The sequence below is a fragment of the Mustela lutreola genome, chromosome 4 (genome assembly GCF_030435805.1).
Source record: "Mustela lutreola isolate mMusLut2 chromosome 4, mMusLut2.pri, whole genome shotgun sequence".
Lineage (NCBI taxonomy): Eukaryota > Metazoa > Chordata > Mammalia > Carnivora > Mustelidae > Mustela > Mustela lutreola.
In genome coordinates, this window is record NC_081293.1 from 153,117,652 (window position 1) to 153,138,233 (window position 20,582).

The window sequence follows — 20,582 nt, forward strand, 5'->3', positions numbered from 1 at the left end:
AGAAAACTTCTTTTTTTTAAAAGACTTTATTTATTTATTTGTTAGAGAGAGTGGAGAGCACAAGCAGGGGGAGGAGCAGAGGCAGAGGGAGAAGCAGGCTTCCCACTGGGCCAGGAGCCCGATGTGGGGCTCGATCCCGGGATCATGATCTAGGCTGAAGGCAGATGGTTAACTGACTGAGCCACCCAGATGTCATGAAACCTTTTTAGTATTAAATTACCTCACTAGCTCCCCTTCATTTTAGATCAGAAACTCTCTCGAATTTATACTGGGAAATGCTGAAGGCTGGGCTAGCAAAATTCTGAAAAATTACGTTGAAGGCATTGACTTCAGTGTCTCTTGTATATTTTCAGCTGGAGTGGGAATACCAGGGTTGACATAATCCTGGTGTTGAATGGCTCCCCCCCACAACCTCCAAAACACACACACACACACACACACACACACACACACACACACAGTCACAGTGGAGAACCCAGTGTCAGAAACCAGACTGGCAACTTCTGCTATTGGAGTGATAAATTGCTACATTGGCTGAACTAACAATTGTGATGATAATAACAGTTAACATTTATGCAGCATATACTATGCTCCAGTAACATATTCCTTTAAGGTCACAATGTATCTTTATTGTGACATTGTCATAGTCTGTCTGTAATAATAGCAATATAAGCTAACATTTACTGAATAATTTCTGTGCTTACTTTACCTCCATTATCACATTAATCTTCAAACCTTCAAAACGATGCCTTGATGCTTTTATTCCTTCCATTGTACAGGTAATAAAACAGGTTTAGGTAATTAGGAAGTGACTGAGCTGGACTGCAGAGTCATATGTGTCCGAACAGAGAGCAGGAGGTCTCACCCACTGTGGATATTTTCTGTCAGAGAAGCCCCAGAGGAATAGGAAGAAAAGGGGAGGTCAGACTGAGACCAGGGTTGGGATAAGAGGCTGAAGACATTTCTGTGGTCACACAGAGACAGCAGGACCAAGAAGGGACCTTAGCTGACATGCACATGACAAATGGGGTGGTTCTCTTCCCTCGGCTTGGCAAAACACAGGCTTTGCTCTAAAACACCACGCCCATCCCTATAACTTCTCATCCAAACTCAGCTACTGGGTGAAGGGGAGCGCCATCAATAATAGGTAGAACTGAGGAGTAAACTGGAACTGTACTGGGCAAACCATGACATGTGTCACCTTGCCAACTGATATAAGAAGATCAACACATTATAGGTGAGTTTCAGTGCAAAACTTGGCACCTCTGGAGCGCCCTGTTACTGAAAATGTGGGGTTATGGGGTACAACTAGGAGAATCCGACAAAAGACAGTAGGCATTTAAGCATTGGCTGCCTTTTTTTCTTTTCTTTTTTTTTTTTTTTTAATCTTTTAAGTGCTTTATCTTGATACTGGATCGTTTCTTCTACATCTACCAAGTGTTGCAGATTTGCCTTCTAGAATCTATGAAGCTTTTCTGAGCTTCCTCCTTTAATAAAAGGAAAGATAATTAAGTAGTCTGTTATATACAGCTGTAGCCTGCCATCTCGGGGAGTCTCCCTTGTGTATCTGTGAACACACACACACATATATAGACATAATATTTACTTACCTTGGAATCAGTTACTTGTCTTCAGAACACTAATTATAAAAATGTGTTTATATCATTGGATAACTAGGACTTCCTTATTTCTGTCTAAGGACCTGAAGTTTCTGTATCTCTATAATTTTAAAGTACATTTTTAATTTTGAAAAGTAATGCACAAATATGATATCATTATAAAAGATTCAAACAATATAGAAGCGACATTGAGGGAAAAGTGAAAATCCCCCTCCGAAAGGCTCTCTCACTCCACTCCACCCCCCCAAAATATAATAGTTTGCAGTTTAATCATTGTCATCTTTTTTCTAATGAGATATAGTCATTAGCTTAGTGTGCAAAAAAAAAAAAAAGAAAAGAAAAAAAAATTCAAAAAATCTTTTTTGAAAGCATTTCCTGTCATACAAGTATTGTAGTCTATGAAGAGAAAAATGTCTGTGTTATACAGCAAGGTTGCTTCTCTGAACTCCACCCCCCATACAAATTTTACCCCAGTTTCCCTTTGGCTTATTGGTTGAATGTGACTTTTGACTTGCTAAAGTTGTCTCTGGGTCACCTTTGGAATGAAGGAAAGCCTGGGTTTGAATTTCAACAAGACCGCCATTAACTATATGCCTTGGGTAGATTGTGTGGTGTTTGTCTCTTCACACAAGTCAAGGGCCACGACTCTGGAGTCATGCCTGGGTTCAAATCCCTGCTTTGCCACTTACTTAGTGGTTAGCCGTCAAAAAGCCACTTGACCTCTCAGGGCTTTCTTTCCCTCGTTTGTGAACCGGGGATAATGATAGTATTTACCTTTTAGGGTTGTTGTAAGGATGAAATAAATTAATTCATTACCTTATACACACACAAGTGTTACCTTACACACAAGTGTGTGCTCAATAAATAGCAGCTATTTTTTATTACACTCCCGTGCATGTAGAATTCAGTTATAAGTCTACAAGCAGGTATAAATATTCTGCCTGAAGAACACAGATGAGGGCAATCAAATTATTACAACCTAAGAAGAGGGCGACAGACTTAAAAATCCTTGCAGAAATTCTCATCACCAGGGTCTGCACAACGTTATGCTCCTACTCAAAACACAGAACCCTCAAGTCCACCTTCTGTATCATTGGCCACCCTGTTGATTCATTCTTTCAACTTCCGAGTCCCTCTCATCCCTAGCTCCTTCCTTCTAGTCCCACTGCCCACACCAGGCCAAAGCTACGTGACCTCAGATGCCTACCACTGCCTTTCCTAGCCTTCTATACCCAGCAGTCAAGGTCGGGTCCTAAATTGGCACCTGGAGCACAAAACACCCACAAAGGAGACTTAACCTGTATCAACTCCCTTGTTGATTACAACATCATCCAACATACTTTGTCAGGGTTATTGTCAAAGCCCTTCCCTCAAACGAGCTTCCTCACCATTCTCTAAATGTATCTTCCACAGTTTCTGCTTTGAGCCAACACATTCAGTTTCTTTTGGGATGTGGTTAAGATGCTGGAGGGAGGGTTGGCTTAGAAGACATTTAACATGCTTTCCAGCCCTGTAGACCGTTTCTAGATGGTCTACAAATCTCTGAATTTAAGCACTTAGCCCTTACTATGTATTAAACATTATGTTAATTGCTTAATTTTACATTTACTCGCTCATTTAATTCTCCTAACAATTTAATGAAGGAGGTAATATTATTATCCTGTTTTACAGATGAGAATGCTGAGTCTTGGAGAAGATAAATTATGGATGCAAGCTTACCCAGCCAAGATGGAGAGCACCTGAACACAGAGTCTGTCCTTGGTGTCAGAGGCTGCCTCTCCCCAGCTTCCGTAAGCCTATGCTACACTTTTCCAGGTATATCCTCCACCCCACTCTCACTCCTATGTTTTCTTCCTGATCAACAGGCGAAAATAAAATGTGAGTGGCTCCTCCCCAGGGTTGCAAACCATAATCACCACCGCACAGGCACCTGGGTCCCTCTAGAGCCTGGAATCAGCATTTCAGATATACAGATATGTATTTTAGAAGGTGCTGCTGAGTTATCTGATAGACCTGGTTAGAGTTATCTGATAGACCTATTTAGACCTCAGTCAGGAGGAAGGAGGCAAAAGAAAGCCCAGGCATTACCCCTCCCACCCGCCAAGTTGGGTCAATGTCTCTCTATCCAGCCAGTATTACTATATATTTTTATATAATAATTACTATATATAGTATTACTATATATTTTATATAGGATTTGTTAACTATACTTCATCCTTCTGTTTTTCTAGAATCTTGACAATAGAACCACAGCTTTGTGCTAACAGGAAATTTGAGTATTTTGACAGCACAAAATTGTGGTGCATTTGGAGGTTTTGGGGTGCAGCCAGAACCAGACTTTCCCGTCCTAAATAAATGGGTCCACTGCTTCCGGTTCCATCACTTAACTTCTGCACAGTGGCTGACTTCCGGAGCTTAACTCCCTGACAGTCAGGAGGAAGGAGGCAAAAGAAAGCCTTTTAATTTATAGTGAGCAGACATCAGTTTTATGGTTTTTTTTTTTTTTTTCCTCCCCTGCCTCATTTAAAATGTCAGGCCCACTTGAAACAATAAAATCTTGTATAGTTTTCCCTTGTAAGAAATTTCCTAGGTATTTACCAAAATCTTAGAAAAATACATATTGGTTAATATACTACAATTCCCATGAGGAGAAATATTTACAAAATTTGCTTTGGGCAGTGATGCTGCGAGAATATTAAAAAGTATTGACTCTATCACCAAGCAAATCCTTTCTCAATTTTTTTTTATTAAGATCACAATAGATTTGAAACCTGGAGCAGTAGGAAAACACCTTTGTTGTAAACAAAAGCTACCTTTCTCAGCAAGAAAGAGTTACTAGGGTGGAAAATCAGGTTCATTTCAGCTACAGTAATAATATCTGAAATGAAATAATGTCGCAAATCTCCCCTCCAACCTTGTGGCTAGGCACCTGGAATATTTATTTATTTCCCCCTCCGGAGAAAATAAGGGTGGATGTTACCTTTAGATTACATACACATTTAATTAATGAATGCAAGGAAAATGATTCTGGCTGCATTTAAATTAAGGCCCAAGCATGTAGAATTTAAGAGATCTGACCTTAAAAATGGAGAAAATATTATTGTAATTACTCCATTTGCTAAAAACAAATGATGTGGCATTTGAATTTAAGACTTCTATCAAAAGCAGCTGAGGGTCTAATCAGTTCACACCTTTCTATTTTAATGGAGCTGGGGTTGAGCCATTGCATTTACAATTATCCAGGCTGACTTCATCCCTTTGAAATGACTTAAAAAGATTAGCATTCATGGATTATTTATTAGCTCCTCGTGAATGTATTTCCAAGAATGGAAACAACATATTGCATCAAAGTCTAGTTTCCAAGTTTAACTCTTTTAATTAACGGCACGACTACACATTGTTGCAAAAGGTGTCTGAAGTCACAGGACATTTTGTCAGGCTTTCTGCTCTGTTTCCTTAGGAGTGGTCTGTGTTCCTTGCGAGCTCAGAGAGAATGCTAATCCCCATCCTGGCAGGCAGCCTGGGGTGCCCCCTAAATACAGCAGAGGCAGCGCAGAGAGCAGAGAGTGGAGAGCGGGCTGCCTGGAGAGGCAGCTGCCCCCCAGGCTGGCCTGCTGTAGCTATCACGGATAGGGGCTCAGCCGAGAACTCGGTGACATGGTGGCACTGGCAATTTAACCCAAACACACTTGCTGCCTAGATAACGAGAACATCACGCTCGAGTCCTTGACAGCAACCGCAGAGGAGCCCCCGGTCTGAGGCGGTGCTGGGCCATCTGAAGCCCTGCAATGCTCACGTCCATGTGTGAGGGACAGCAGTCCCCGGACTGTGGGCCCGGCGGGGGTGCACAGCAAATCCCGCAGGGCGGGCTGGTGCACAAGCCCAGCCAGGCCCTCTACTGAAAGCTGACACATGTCCTGGAGGCTGACTTTCCCAGGGAACTAAGTCTTGGAAGAGAAAGCAGAAGGAGGGAGAAATCAACATCCGTTCTGGTGGCCTGGCTCCTGCAAGGATTGAGTCTGGAAAAGCAGAGGGGAAGACAGCAAGGCAGGAGTGACGGTCACAGCCGGCCTGGCATTTATCTGATGAAGTCCTGATTCTTCGTAGTGGTTTGACTTTCGTATGCCTTCCATGTAGAGGCTGAATGCATTTTGCTATGTTGTTGTAGCTGTTGTTTTGAACCTACTGATAAAAGGAATAAATATACCTTCCTGCTGCCCTTTTAGAAAATCTGATGCTGCAAAATTTACAAACTGTACAAATGATGGCTGGTTACTTGCTTTGCAAATCTTGTTTTAAAGAACCCTCCTGGAAAGGTCCATTTGACAGTGACACCCCTATGACAGCCAGACTATAATTTGACTTATGAAGAGTTTAATCTCTCACTACAAAATAGCACCCACCTGTAACATTCCCCCTAGAGAACAGGTTGGAGACATCCAACAGAACAGAACCATTTTATAATACATGTATCCTGTCTTGGTATGAAATATCTGAGATCAACGTTAAAGCAAATTTAGATAATGAAAATTTGCCTTTACTGAAGTAAAAATAGATTCATATAATTTAAAATACAGAATGGAAATAACATGGTTACAAAAATTATGATTCTTGTCATAATTTTTACTAAGTGCAAGGAATAAAAATTGGACGAAGAAGTCTTGAGGATAAGAATTGCTGTTTGGAGAAAAGAAGAATCAACCCAGAACTCATGAGAAATATGCCCTGACTTGATTTGTTGATTTGCTCATTGAGAGTTCAGTGATCATGCCATTCACTCATTGGCTTGGTCACTCATTCATTCATTGTCACTCATCCAGCAGCTATCCCTTCCGGGAGTCACGGCGAGGAGACACTGTGTCTGGGGACACACAAATGCGGCAAAGCTGGGTCTTGATCTCAAAATGTCTGTAGTCTAATGAGAAGGAGAAAACAGGTCCACACAGAACGATTATACAAGACAGGATATGATAAATGCAAAAGGCGGGATGAAAGGAAGTGTCTTGAGGAGTTGTGCCCCCGAGTCAGGTGTTACTTGACTGACTTTGGGCAATGGGAGAGCGTGTGGTGGCGAGGAAAAGCACAAGGACACTTTGGTAGGGTGGGTGTGGTCAATCCTGTAAAACAATCTGGGCCCATGAGTGTGGAGCAAGAGAGAAGGGACTGTATGTTTACCTGCCTTGTTGCGTGAGCCAATGACTCCACAGTCCTCCTGGTTTTGCTGCTGACTCTCTGTCCTTGGGCAAGACATCGATGGGCTTTGGGCTATTTTTACGAAACACACTTACTCTGACATCGTAACTCCTGGACAGAATTGCAGTATATATCATTAAAGAGAAAATGACAAATGTAGAAATATGAGAAGAAAAAAAATTAGAAAATATCACCTGTAATTCTAATACTCACTACTAATATCATGTGCAGTATTCCTTTAAATTTTCTATGTATATATCTATCTCTGTATTTTTTTTTAATTGTAAAAACCATACCACATAACATTTATCATTTTAACCATTTTTAGGTGTACAGTTCAGTAGTAAGTGTATTCACACATTGTAAAACAGATCTGTGTAAATTTTTCATCTTATAAAACTGAAACTCTGTGCCCACTGGACTCTAAATTCTACTTCCCCTGCCCTTCCTCCCCCCACCCCTTGGTACTTTCTGTGTGTCTATGATTTTGACTACTCTAGATACTTCTTATGAATGGAATCATACAGCATTTGTCCTTTTGCATCTGGCTATTTTGGCTTAGTGTGTCTTCAAGTTTCATTCATGTAGCATGCGACAATATTCCTTCCTTTTTAAAGGCTGCATAGTATTCCACCACACATATGTACTATATTTTCTTTATTCATCTGTCAGTGTATATCTGGGTTGCTTCCAGCTCTGGAGGTAATGTCTAGAACATGGAGGTACAAATATCTCTTTGAAATTCTCCTTTTAATTCTTTTGGGTATATACCGGGAAGTAGAATTGCTAGATCATATGGTAGTTTTCTTTTTAGTTTTTTAAGGAACCACTATACTGTTTTTCATAGCAGTTGCATCATTTTGCATTCCCACCAACAGTGCTCAGGTGTTCTATTATCTCCACCTCTTTGTCAATGCTTATGTTCTGTTCTTTTGATAGTGGCCTTTCTAATGGGTGTGAGGTGATCACTCACTGTGGTTTTGATTTGCATTTCTCTACCCTACCCTAGAATGACTCCTATAGTGAAAGAAGTCCCTTTGCCAGGAAGAGCCAGGCTCAGGAGCCCAAATTTGGGATCAGAGTCCGTGTCACAGCCTTGATGTCAGCTCACACTCAACACAACCAACATCACATCTCTCAGCCACACAGTGGAAGACTAACACCAGACCTACCTCTGATTTCCACATTACCACTAAGGAGCTTTGAGCTAATCTTCAAGGATAACAAAGCTATTAACTCTGTTCCAAAGATCCAGTTATGTATAAACACAAGGTACTATGGGCAACTTGTCAAGATCTCCTTAAGGTCCCCAGAACAAGGCAGGACCCTGAAGTCTCATCATAGTAAACATTATTAGCGACTCACTCTAAATCCTATGGTGACATCGATCTTGAAATATAAACCACACTGAACCAAGCACTTATCACTTTATCTGCACTGGGAATCCGACCATATGTCTCTGCTATTCCCCTTCAACGACTAGAAACACATTCAGAGTTTTGAGTTTCAACTGTTTCATTCTTGTAGCTGCTAAGACAGTAACGGATTAAATAAGATGAGCCAAGCGGCCATACTTCTTGTAAAGTTATCCCCAGAGATAAATGTACAATGTTGTTTCGGAGGCTGTGGCGGTGTCTGCAGTGTAACTAAGGTTGACAGACTGCCTGCATGTGGGTGGCTGTCTCCTTTCCAGCTGTGACCAACTGAATTATATCACCTGTCCCATTTGATGTATTAGGATATGCCCAAGCTCAAGATGCATGTTTCTGCAATAGGGAAATTAATGTCCACCACTGGAGGCAATTAATAATGATTAGGAGCAAAACAGCGGGGTTAAATCTGTGCATTTAACAGAGTGTTCATATACTTTTATACTATATTTCAGTCTAGTTGCTCAAAGGAAAAAAAAAAACCCTTTTGGGGGATTAGAACAATCTTATCTTAATTAACATGTAAACTTAGATGAAATGTCAAAGTCACTTCAATGAGACATGTTTATTCATTATTTACTTAACCCTCCCTTCCTGGGGTTAGAGAAAAACATTGCACGAAGAGTAACATACTAAGGAGAGAAGTGCTCCGATTCAGTTGGGTAGCTAGGGGAACTCCTGCTCTTTTTGAACTTCTGCATTTGACACGTTGATTAAGGTGAGAAATTCTCACATCTTTTATTTTATAATTCTGCAGTTAATATACCAAAAAAAAAATTTTTTTAAGGTAGCAAACTGGCACACCATAGATTTGCAATGGTTGGTTTAGTGCAACTCTATAAAATCTGCACGTAAAATACTTAGTGGTGGGTAACTAATTTCTATTTGGTGACTAATATCTAGACACAAATTTTAGTATTAGAAATTTAAACCAAACAGGGGAGTTTGCCTGAAAAATGTGGAAAACACTGAGAGCAAATTAGTTCTAAATCTATAAGACCTACACAGTATTGGTGTATGAAAGCACACAGGTACCTCTGACTAGGCATTTCTGTCACCCTCTATTAGTGTAAAGCACACACAACACAAGTACTCATTGGTCAGATATTTTATGAGGAAATTTCATTAAATAGATTTAAATGTAATTGGTCACCAGCTGGACTTTAGAGTCCCAAGAATATTATATATTTAAGTGATAATGCAATTCTCATTCATTAAAAACTATGAGATAAAGGTCTTGGAAAACTTTGAAGCCATATTTAATTGTGATGGAATCTAAAAATAGAGACCTGAAATAATTCCTTCATTGTGAACTCGCTGTGGTGAGGCTGACATCGAAGTTCTGTTTGTAGCCTGAGCTCACAAGGCAGCCCAAAGCTCATGAGGCTGCCTCCTCCTTGATTTCCGCCTTCATTGTGTCCTCAAGAGTGTCTCAGTGGCACAATCTCGAAAGAGACTCAATTAAAATAAAAAATTATGTCAATCATCAGTCCTTTGGCTAACTTAACTGGATATTCAGCTGTTGGATGTAACTAAACATTTGGATTTGAATAACAAGTACAAATATCTGGCACCATTTTTTTTTTTGGTGGACATTTAGCATCCTGGGATTTGATGTTCACACAGTTGTTTCAACGAGTCATTCATTTTTTATTAAGCAGTCTTCATGACTGTTATTTATTTACCTCAAAATCTTACCATGGTAAGCGGGGCTGAGTTCCAGAGACAGGGTAAGCCTGCTGTTTGTCAATGAATTGCATCACTTTGACTACATTACTTTTATTTATTTATTTTTTTAGGAATCTGTTCACACCACAGGCACTGTTTGAGCACTAACTGTAGTAAAGCACTCTGCGGGATGATCAGTCACAAAATAGGAAACAACCACAAGGAGACGGCTCCCAAACTTACCAGTGTTGACCATGTGTGGACTTTGAACTAGGTATTCTCCCTTCTTTCGCACAAAACTATGAGGTAAGCATTATTCCCATCTACATTTGGAAATCAAGTCTTGGGGAGATGATTTTGACCCATCCAAGGTCACACAGGGTGATGGCGGAGGTGGGGCTCCAACCGTGGCCTTCAGTTCTCAGGCTCCTGGGGTCTCACCTCCACAGAGCAGCAGTCTCCTCAGGAGCTGGCCGGACCAATAGCAGATCAAGTGGTTATGTGCTTGCAGCCCCTCTCTGCCAAAGACCAGTTTCTCAGTCGATAATTCCTGGAAAATCACACATTAGTTGAGTTGGCTCCAGTTGTCAGATAATGCTGGTGCATACAGTGCAGCTGCCCCATGGTGCCATCACAAGTAGAAGACAACCCTTGACCTTCACAAAGGCCCTAACCTCTCCCCTTGACCCACTGCTCTTGCTTTTCCGCTTCTCCCTGAATGCTCAGCTTCCCAGGCATGTCCTCTCTGGTGTTGGCAACACATTGAGCAACGCTTTGACAGCTTGATGAACTCGAGCTGTCCACTCAGCATGCCGTTCTCCCCTCTCCTCTAGTTTTGGCGCCCCCTGTAGGCATGGATGACAGTCATCGCCCATCAGCCTAGCACTAGAGAACCCACTGGTGTCGCAGCTTCACTCCCCTCTGCCCTTCCCCTCCTTGCCAAGGAAGAAGGAGCGGATGGCATTAAAAGGCAAGTGCACTGGTTCTTACACTTGGGGTGTGTCACAATCTTCTCGGGACTTAATAAAAGTATAGATGACTGAATCCTTCTCTAAGCCTCTTAAATCTATAAGAGTACATTTTCACCTACTTCCCAGGTGATGAAGATACACACCCAAACGAAACGAGATCATGGGGGGAATGTGCTTAGCCCAGAGGCTGGCACCTTAGAGGTGCCACTCCATGGTGGCGTGTTATCTATTGTTGCATAACAAGTTACCTCAAAACATGGCAGTGGAACAACAAACATTCATTACCTCGTGCTTTCTGTCTGTTAGGAAGCCCGGAGTGGCTTAGGTATTTGCCTCTCCCTCAAGGTCTCTCATGAGGTGCTGTGAAGGCTATAGTTGGTCAGGGCATCAGTTACCCCACAACTTACCTTATGCTTCCAAGCTTCCTCACATAGTTGTCAGCTGGCCTCAGCTCCTTGCAGCCTGCTCTTCTAAAGGCCTCAGTGCCTCACAAAATAACATGGGTCTGTCTCTTTAGGGCCAGCCACAATATGGCAGCTTACTTTTACTGGATGAGTACTGAAGAAGAGAGAGAACCAATATAGAAATCATAGTCTTCCTAATATTCGGAGTAACACCTTATCAGTTCTATCATATTCTATTTTTCAGAAGGGAGTTCATGCTCAAGGAAGTACATGAGGCCATGGATGGTCACAGGCAGGGATTTGGGGGGCCACCTTAGAGTTCACCCACCAGAGGTGGCCAGTTTCTGTTCAGTTTAGGGAGTTAGAACCAGTCAGTGGGACTCATCAGTGGAAATATAATCCAAGGTTATTGGAGAAGGGCAGATATCAACCAGTAATCTGGAATACTGGTATCAGTTACACACTCTGGACATCAGTTACAGTGGCCTTGACATCTTCAGTTCATCCATCCATCCATCAAATAATCACTTATTGTTGATTCCTTTCTGTGCTGGGTGTTGCTCTGGATACTGGAGGTACAACAGTGAAAAGCCTGGACATAGAGTCCACCTTCAGTGAGTTCAACAGTTTATTGAGGGGGTTAACAAAGAAATAGGTGACCACATGAGGAGAGCAGCTCTGACAAGCCCTACCTGGGTGTGATAGCAGCGCAGCATGGAGACTGTTGCTCAAGTTCAGGGGCTGGCCAGGGAAGCCTTCCAGAAGGAGGTGATATTTAGACTGAGACATGAGGACAAGAAAAGTTTTGCCAAGTGGAGAGCACTCTACACAGCAGTGAGAGGGATGGGAGAAGCAGGAGCTTTTCCAGATTTCAAGTAGAATTCAGAATAGGTATTCCTCAAGTCCTCAAATGAGCTAAGTGAAGGTCAGAATGGGCCCCTGGGGATAGTTATAACATTTCCGAAGGTTTGATGGAACTTGAATAAGCATACAGGCCAAAAAAGCAGCTTATTTTTCATGATCTTGGTCTCTTAACTAGAAAGTTTAATCAATTTCCATTGAGTGTGATTATTAATATATTTGAATTCATTATATTATCTTTATCTTATTTTGGGATTCTGGTAGAGTTCCATAAGCATAATTCAGGTTGTCATGTGCTAATCAAAAGCTGTCACTGGCAATTTCATGTCTTTGATTAATGAAAATGGGGATGAGAATTAATTAATACAGTTTGCTTTTTCTCAATTCCCTTTACTCTTTTAATTTTATTTTATCTTACATAAGGCTTATATCTCTGTAAGTTGTCTTAAAAATCTCAGTGGACTAGGTGCCTGGGTGACTCAGTTGTTAAACATCTGCCTTCAGCTCAAGTCATGGTCCCAGGGTCCTGGGATCGAGCCCCACATTGGGCTCCCTGCTCAGCAGAGAATCTGCTTCTCCCTCTCCCACTACCCCCTGCTTGTGCTCTCTTTCACTGTGGCTCTCTCCTTGTCAAATAAATAAATGAATAAAATCTTTTAAAAAAAAGACTCAGTGGACAGAGGCAGGATATAAATAAACACATATATAAAATTCTTACTATATATATTAATAATTACACAGTAGAAATGGACTAAAATTTTTAGTTAAGAGTCTAAGACCATCAAATCAGATTTTTTAAAAAAGATTTTATTCCTTTGACAGACAGAGATCACAAGTAGGCAGAAAGGCAGCCAGAGAGAGAGGAGGAAGCAGGCTCCCTGCCAAGCAGAGAGCCCGACATGCGGCTCAATCCCAGGACCCCAGGATCATGACCTGAGCCAAAGGCAGAGGCTTTAACCCACTGAGCCACCCAGATGTCCCCATCAAATCAGATTTGAACTTAAAGAGAACACACAACAGCAGCAAAAACAAACAAAACAAAACAACTCAAGTTAAGTTGTGTTTATAGTCAATTTCCATAAAATATAGAAATGGAAATTTTAAAGCAAAAGGAAGAAAAAAATTCAACAGATATATTCATTGTGAAATGGATTGTCTACAAGTAACAGAAAACTCCAAATGACAGTAACTTAAACAGCATAGAAATTTACTTTTTCTCTCCTGTGTGTTGGTGTCCAAAGCATTCCCTCCTAACAGAAACTTAGAGAGTTTTTTCATTTCATGGTTCCATATTAGGTCCAAGATGGCAGCATCTGCATTTCAGGATGCAGGAGGAAGGAAGGATGAAGAAGAAGAAACAACACATCCTGTGTTACGTCTTAAGGTGGATTCTCTGAAGCTGTCAAACAACTTATGTATTTTTGTCTCTTTGACCAGAACTTAGTCACATGGCCACATCTAGCTGCAAGGGAGGCTGGGAAATGTAGTCTTTTTTTGTTTTGTTTTGTTTTGTTTTTTAAGATTTTATTTATTTATTTGACAGACAGAGATCACAAGCAGGCAGAGAGGCAGGCAGAGAGAAAGAGGGAAGCAGGCTCCCTGCTGAGCAGAGAGCCTGATACGGGGCTTGATCCCAGGACTCTGGGATCATGACCTGAGCTGAAGGCAGAGGCTTTAACCCACTGACCCACCCAGGTGCCCCGGAAATGTAGTCTTTACTCAGGAGTTCAAGTCTCCAGCTAAAAGTAGGGGAGAAGAAGAATTATATCATAAAAGATGAGGAGAACAAATTGGAGGAACAACTCTATCACAACAGGTACATAAGAACCAAAAGAGAACTAGCATACTAATATTGGAGAAAATAGGCCTTAGGTGAAAAGCATTACTGTAGATAATGAGTGTCAGTACATATTTTTAAAAGATTTAATTCGCTAGGAAATTGTCTGTACTTAGTAATAAATCTTCAAAATACATAACACAGGGGCGCCTGGGTGCCTTTGTTGTTTAAGCATCAAACTCTTGATTTTGGCTTAGGTCATGATCTCAGGATGATTGTGAGATAGAGCCCTACATTGGGCTCCATGCTGGGTGTGGAGCCTGCTTAAGATTTTGTCTGCCCCTCCCCCCCAAATGTAAACTAAGAATTGACAGAATATAAGAAGAAATGACAAACTGTCATTGAGAGAGACATTCATTGGTTGATAAATTAAGAAGAGAAAAAAGTAAGAATATAGATGAATTAGACATCATAAGATTAATCTAATGGACATATATCAATAGTATTTCTTTCTTTTTCTTTTGAATAGTATTTCTAATACCAGAGAATAGAGGTTATTTTCAAGCACACAGAAAATAATGATGGAATTTGACCACCTTATAAGCCAAAGGCAAATATTGACAAATTTCGAATAATTGGTATGTGTCCAGTCACATTTACTGACAACAATAAAATTAAATTACAAATAAATTACAAAAAGATAATTTCTAAAAATCTGTTTGTTTTGAACATTTAAGGAATGTGCTTTAAAGTACCCATTGTTACTCATAGTTCTTGGTGAAAATGAGAAGATGCTCAAAATGAAAAAAAATAAACAAGAGAAATATTATCAATCAAACTTGTGGAATGAAGAACTAGTAGTATCTAGAATATATAAAGAAGTCTCAAAGCTCAATAGCAAAAATCAAACTAATCAATTAGAACATGGGCAAATGAAGTGTAGAGATATTTTACTGAAAAATATATGCAGATGAAAAATAAGCACATGAGAAGATGTTTAACATCATTAATCTAGGGAAATGCAAATTAAAATTATAATGAGTTATCAATACAATCCTATCAGAACAGGTAAAATTAAAAAAAAAAAAAAGCAACAACACCAAATGCTGATGAGGATGCAGAGAAACTGGATCACTCCATTACTACATTACTGGTAGTAATGTAAAATGTACAACTGCCACTTCAAAAAACAGTTTAGCAATTTCTTCAAAAAACTAAACATGCAACTACCATATGACCCAACAATTGAAGTCCTGCGGATTTATCCCAGAGAAATGAAAATTCATGTTCATACAAAACCTGTATGTCAATGTTCATGGCAGCTTGATTGGTAATGTGCAAAAAAGAAGCAGCCCAAATGCCTCTCAATGCATCAAAGGTGGAACAAACTTGGTACATTCATACAATGGAATAGTATTCAGCAGTAAGAAAGAACAAGTTTTGATTATGGATACATCCTATAGTCTAGAGACATCTGCAGAGAGTTATGAAAGAAGCCAATCCTCAGAGGTTTCATATTGTGTAATTTCACTTATATAACATTCTTGAGAGGACAAAATTAAACAAATGGGCAACAGGTTAGTTGTTGCCAGGAGTTAAGGAGATGATGGAGGCAGGAAGAAAACTAGAGTGACCATGAGAAGAGCAACACGAAGGACCCCTGCAGAGATGAAAACATTCTGTGCCTTGGCTGTGTCAGTGTTGATATCCTGGTTGTGATATGGTGCTGAAGTTTTATAAGATGTTACCACTGGGGAGGGGTACCTGGGTGGTTCAGTGGGTTAAAGCCTCTGCCTTCAGCTCAGGTCATGATCCCAGGGTCCTGGGATCCAGCCCCACATCGAGCTCTATGCTCAGCGGGGGGCCTGCTTCCCCCCCCACCACCCCCGCCTGCCTCTCTGCCTACTTGTGATTTCTGTCTGTCTAATAAATAAATAAAATCTTAAAAAAAAAAAAAAGATGTTACTACTGGGGAAACTGAACAAAGTATAGAAGTGCTCTCTCTTAATTATTTCTTACGACAGTGTGTGAATCCATAACAATCTCAAAATAAAGGGTTTAATTTTTTTTTAAGATTTATTTATTTATTTGAAAGAGAGAGAGAGCAGGAGGAGGGTCAGAGGGAGAGGGAGAGAGAGAATCTCAAGCAGATTCCCCACTGCGTGCACAGCCCGATGTAGGTCCTGAGACCATGACCTGAGCTGAAACCAAGAGCTGGACGCTCAACTGACTGAGCCACTCAGGCACCCCCCAGTGGTTTAATTTTTTAAAATCTTGTGGGATACAGTGGAAGTGGTACTTTCATCGAGATAAACATGTATTAGAGAGAAAAAGGACTTAAAGATATAAGAAATTAGAAAAATAACAGCACAATAAACTTAAAGTAGAAGAAAGGGAATATTAAAAAGCAGAAACTAATGAAATAAGAATGACAGAAATACTGCAGAGAGGCTGATTATGCTAAAAAGTTATTCTTTACAAAGATTAACAATGTGGGCAAACCCTGGCAAGACTCATTTCGAAAAGAGAGAGACGTTGATTAACAATGATAAGAATGAGAAAAAGGAATAAGCTATAGGTGTTAGCAGACCTAAGAGAATATTTTAGACAATTCTGTGCTGGCACATTTGAACATATAGGTAAAGTGGACAAATCTCTAGAAATATATAACTGCTTTTGAATAAGAAGGAAATCTAGTTAAATAACCATTCAAATGTTTTCACAAGGAAAACTTCAGGTCCACTAAACTTTCAAGAAATAAATGATTGTTATGTTACACAAGGTTTTATCAAAGCATTAAAAAAAAGAAAAGAAAAAGGAAAGAAGGAAGATAGAAAGGAAGGAAGAGAGGGAAAGACTTTTAAGTAATTTATTGAGGTTGGTATAATCTTGATATCAAATCTAGATAAAGACAGATTGTGATCTATAAATACTAAATAAAATAAAAGTAAAAAAATTCTTTAACCAATAAGAGATCAAGTAGAGTTTACTCCAGAAATTCACCAATGGTTCAATATTAGGAAAAATTTTCACTTTAATTTACTACATCAAGAGAGTTAAGGAGAAAAAACACACAATCATCTCAACAGGTAGGGAATTCAGTAAAGTTCTAAAATTGTTCATCGTAAGTATCCTTGTAAAACTATTGCATGCCAGTGACAGGAAACGTGTAAGAATGCTCACAGGAGCAAAGACTAGAAAGAACAGGGATGTCCATAAGCAATGGGTTGGATGAACACACTGTGCTGTATTTGTAGCCAGGAGCACGGCAGTGAAGGAAAGTAAGTGAGGACCACGGACAACAACATGGGTGAGTTTCACAGATAGAATGTCAAGCGAAAAGAGCAAATGGAGGCAAATCTAAAAAATACCTCTTTCAGAGATATGCAGAAAATTTTAGGTATAGCAGGAGAATGATTAACACAAAACACACAACAGTGTTATCTCAGGGCGGCGGGGAAAGGGGTATCCTTGAAGGTGGCTTTTTTTTTTTTTTAAAGATTTTATTTTTTTTATTTGACAGAGATCACAAGTAGGCAGAGAGGCAGGCGGCGGGGGTGGGGGGGGGAGCAGGCATCCCGCCGAGCAGAGAGCCCAATGCGGGGTTCGATCCCAGATTTAAGGAGAAGAAACACACAATAACACACAAAAACACACACAAAAAAACACAAAAAACACCCTGGGATCATGATCAGAGCCGAAGGCAGAGGCTTTAACCCATGCACCACCCAGGCGCCCCAAAGATGGCTTCTTTTGAAGAGCAGACTCAAAAGGAAGTAAAAGGGAGAGCAAATAATGTTCTTTGAGCTTTTCCTACTTATTTCTGGGTCTCATATTTGTGGGCCAGCATTAATTCTGTGACTCTTTCTAAAGGCCTATCTACCTCCAGCAGCCTCAGCCTAAAGCAAATCTAACTTTGCTAAAACTAATGACCCATTCTCCTTTCTATTAGAGTCTGTGTAACGTATTTCTAAGCAGCAACTGTTGACTCCATCATTTCGGTGGGCAGTCACGGTGTGCCAGGCGGTAGACAAAACATATCATAGGCTTTAGCTTGGTTTTCTTCCCCCCATGAGGCACCCACCACAATTATTCCCACTGCTCGGATAAGGGAACTGGTCACATGGTCAGGATAGAAGAGAACCAGGATTGGGATCCAAAGCTCTTTGTCCACATTCCGTGTCACCCATGAGTACAGAAAATAGGACTGGCACTTTTAAAGCCTTGATTTGGGTAAAGCAGGTGGTATTTGGAATATTATCCGATGCTTAGGAATGTGGGCACAGCCCTTGTCTAGGAGACAGAACACCGAATGCAGTAGAACAAACACATCATACTAAGTTTTATGGAATATCGTATCACCTTTGATCGGCCCAGATGCACAATGGGCCCGTGGCCCATCACCACGGTGAGCTGTAACTCACTGCTGTATGAAGGAAATACAGCTGTATGAACGGCTGTGCTTCCTCAAAACACCCGAAAGAAGCCATAGGACTTAGAGACTGGAGGCATGTTTTGTTTACAATCTCACACTAGCCTAAATCAACTATTTCTAAAACTGTCCTTGGAGTTCCAAAGTGACCTCTTATTAAAATGATCTCTAATTTGGATTACTTTCTATTGCCCTCGGCGGTTCTGAATTCCCATGTTTTCTTCTTGAACAGGAGCTGGACTGCTCATTTTTTTGAGGAACCCCTCTGAGAGAGGAACAGTTTGGGCCACTGGACTCCAGGTAATTTGCTCTTGCTCTTATTATTATAACAATTGACAGAGAAATAAATGGATTACCTTTGCAGGTACACAGCCTAATTCAGCTCAGCCTGTTTCCTCCGTTCTACTTCCTTTATCAGAGTAGGCTGCGGTGCGGGATCTGTGGGTTTGGATCCGTCCTCATCACAAGGATGGCTGTTCTTTTTTCGGCGCCTACTGTGTACAGTATATGGAGGTGCTCCAACCTCAGCATTTTGTTCATCTGCCCTGGAGATAAAGAACCTGGGACTCTGAGAAGTGAACCATGTTGATCAAGGTCACAAAGTCAGAATGGGACCCACAAAGCCAGGATTTGGACCCAGACCCCGCAAAATTTCTCATCTCTCTGTACAAGCTGCCTGTATGAGGATTGTCCCTCTGACTGGCTGAGACTAAGAAGTCAACTAAAAGAACATTAAACCCAAGTGTGGAGTTTTGGAACATTCTTCCGTGTGCATTATCTCCCCAAGTTGGAAAACAAAGGGTTGTTCTCCTTCAAACACAAACCCGTTTCAGAACCTGAAGGCAAGATAGTGTTTCTGTCTTTCATTATTATTGGTAAAGAAAAAAAAAAAAAAAAAGAATGCTACTGAGCTGGTGGAAGTTTGCGATCCAAAGTTGATACATGCTACACGTAAAATGGTTGCTTTAAAACAATGTAATGTTTTCATTTGAAAGATGACAGAGACAGAGAATCATTTCGATATCTTCATAGTATCATCAGCTCTATAGCTGGACAAAGAAATAGATAGACCTATAATATCACCATTCAAATGATTAAAAAGGAATAAAACAATGCCAGATGTTTATTTGGAATAACCCACAGAACACATTGAAAACAATTCCTATTTCTGCAACTGGAAATTGGAATTGATCATTACTGGGCATTAAACGTGCGTATGTTTTTCTGAAGTTCCTAAATCTATTTAATTTCTATGTTGACAGAGATATTAGACAGCTGTTTGAAAATCTGTCTCTCTTTCCTGAGCTATGCACAAGAAATCTTTATGTTAAACCACGAAATGTCAATGAGAGCTCTTCAGTGTACTAATCAGCCTGCGAGTGGAATGTGTGCGGCTGGAAGCAATAACCTTAACTTAGGTTCTCAATAGTCTTGATTGCCCCACGTGCACCCCCCTAAGACATGGCTGTTGAAGGCGGCGACTCCGGAGTGCTGTGTGTGATGCGGGCAAGGAGCTAGAAGACGAGACACATTCTCCACCAACGACTTCAACAGTGACTCAGTGCACCCTAAGCGACCAGTCCTGAACTCTCTGCCTCTGTTGCCCTATGGCCACCTCAGCCCCAGCCCCCCATCTGGGTGGGCTACCGTGGGTCCCAGGTACCAGAAAAAAGAGAGCCAGCTTCATGCCTTTTAAGGGCAAGCTGGTGGATGAACTTGATAACCAACATCATCTTAACATCACTTAGCTTGTTCGAAAACATTTCCATGGTACAAACAAACAAAAGCAAAGTCTTACACACAATCGTGTTCTTTATAGTGTTGTTTATAAAAATTAAAAAAAAAAGGATTAAGGTTAGATGTCGTAGACTGGGGCAATGGTAGGTAAATTACACTAAGTTCACACAATGGATTATAGCAGACCCATTGAAAATCAAGTTTACCGAAATCAGCAGGTTAAAAAAAAAAATAGGAAAAGCCCCCTATATTCATTAGCTTGGTACATCTTCCAGGTCAAAGTTTGGCCTTTTTTCTCTTAAGATTAGAAATCTGACTTTGGGGGCGCCTGGGTGGCTCAGTGGGTTAAGCCGCTGCCTTCGGCTCGGGTCATGATCTCGGGGTGCTGGGATCGAGTCCCGCATCGGGCTCTCTGCTCAGCAGGGAGCCTGCTTCCCTTCCTCTCTCTCTGCCTGCCTCTCTGCCTACTTGTGATCTCTCTCTGTCAAAT

General features: G+C 40.7%; 2 long non-coding RNA genes across 2 annotated transcripts; both read left to right on the forward strand.

Moving 5' to 3' along the window:
- The first annotated feature begins 844 nt into the window (after positions 1 to 844).
- On the forward strand, positions 845 to 10,875 carry LOC131830412 (uncharacterized). The gene is made up of 4 exons (XR_009353145.1): positions 845 to 1,237; positions 3,291 to 3,434; positions 10,042 to 10,216; positions 10,744 to 10,875. It is a non-coding gene; the product is annotated as an uncharacterized LOC131830412 (long non-coding RNA).
- Positions 10,876 to 13,446: 2,571 nt separating this feature from the next.
- LOC131829532 (uncharacterized) lies at positions 13,447 to 19,201 on the forward strand. Its single transcript, XR_009352901.1, has 3 exons — positions 13,447 to 13,530; positions 18,588 to 18,655; positions 18,774 to 19,201. It is a non-coding gene; the product is annotated as an uncharacterized LOC131829532 (long non-coding RNA).
- The last annotated feature ends 1,381 nt before the right edge of the window (positions 19,202 to 20,582 follow it).